The sequence below is a fragment of the Halyomorpha halys genome, unplaced genomic scaffold, assembly GCF_000696795.3.
Source record: "Halyomorpha halys isolate HHAL.00 unplaced genomic scaffold, Hhal_1.1 Scaffold1167.1, whole genome shotgun sequence".
NCBI lineage: Eukaryota > Metazoa > Arthropoda > Insecta > Hemiptera > Pentatomidae > Halyomorpha > Halyomorpha halys.
The window spans coordinates 275,785-277,695 of NW_027113923.1; positions in this window are offsets into that span (position 1 = coordinate 275,785).

Sequence of the window (1,911 nt, forward strand, 5' to 3'; positions counted from 1 at the left end):
TTTACCATAACATAATATCCCATTATTCTCTTAAGAAAACCAATTTTTTTTTTTTAAAGCCGGTGAACACAAAATAGGAGCAAAAAAGGAAAAATGTTATAAAAAATATCAGTTATCATGTGTTCACGACCAGCCATGACAACGCCTTAATTGTTACGTCGCTGTTGTTATCGTTTCAAAAATGCCCTTACTTTTCTAATATAGAACAGATTTTGAAACCTATGCAATAAATTAATAAATTTTTCATGAAGAGATTATAGGTGTGAACAGGCCCTATTCTATACACTCTTATATGCTAAGGAGTAGAGCCGCCCTTATACTAAGCCCTTCTAATCCATCTATTGTACATATAAAAGGCATTCAAACGGCACGTTATTCTATACAAAACAAACCTTTTTAGGCAAAGGATGAAACTGAATAACGTAAACAATGCCTAGGCAATTCCTATTGTCGGGATTAGATCTTTTTGTTGAAACCTCGTTACATATTTGAGAATCATTATTGTTAGTGAGTTGCTATATTGTCGGAACAAAGTAGAGGGGGTTGCATATATTCTATTCTACTTAAAAGGGAAAATGAAGCCAAAAAATGGGAGTTGACCACGCCCTCGGTGCATAGGTTCACATTGATTTGAGCCATCTATAGCATTTTACACTTTTATAATTAAAACATAACTTAAATTTATCTATTACAGTATGTTCTACATTGCTGCGATACAACTAATTCAAGGTTTATCCCAGAACTGAATAGGAATGAAATGGAGGAAGGTAAATGTTGGTTTGTTTTGATTTTTCAAAAACATTACCGTTATTTTTAACTGGTAGTTAGTCCGTTATTTCTGTTTTGTATTTAGTCTATTATATTTAGTGTTGTTAATTATGTCTTATGTGTTTATGTGGTAGGAGTAACACGAATTAGAATTTCGTACATCTGATTTTTGGTTAATGGCCCGGTTTTTATATGTTTCTTATAGTCATCATGTATGGTTTTAGTTATATGACGTATGTTTTTAGACCTATGTTCTGTTTTTCTGAAATGTGTGATAAGAGCAGTTTGGTCAGTTAGTGGTTTTTTTTCTTTTTTTGTTATAGTGGTACAACTATAATTGTGTTGTCTATAGCTCAAAGAAAAATAAGTAAAATGCATACAAATAACAAAACCAAGAAAGAGATAGGAGATTTTAGATAAATATAACAAAAACAATTATCAGATAGTTAAACGATTTAGGATGGTGAAATTGAAATATATATCAATAATAAACTTTGAAATAATGAAATACAATAGGATATGGTAACTAATAGGAATAAATACAATTTCTTTTTAATGTGCATAAAATTACAACAGATTCATTTCTATCGTACATATTACAATATCCTGAAAATGAGGAAATAATATCTTGAAAGAATGATGAGAAGGGAACAATAAAAATATGAAACAGTAATGATAGACTGTTCCCAGACTGATAAAAGGAAAAATATGAATTTCCAAAAGTAATAAAATTATTATCAACGCCAATAGATTTTTCGAGTAAAGAAAACTTGTCATAGAACAGAAGGAGTTAATAGACAAATCTGAAACTTGGGATAAAAAAATTAAAAATGAACGGTTAAAGTTTGGTAAGGCAGTGTAGAACGCAGGTGGTGACCCAGTATATTAAAGTTAGCTTGAGGTAACGTCCACCAAAGAGATGGGCTCTCTAACTTGTAACGAGGGGACTTAATAATCTTACCGGCTACCAATAAACTAACTTTCCCGGAAAATTGATTTTGTTATGCAAATGAATGCCCATGGTTAGATCAAGCCCCTTTTTCAAAGTCGGGAGGATAGCATGAATTTACAACAGGTTATATACACTGAATTATAATAGGTTCGGAAGCTAGCACGATTAAATATCTAGTATAAAGCATTTCA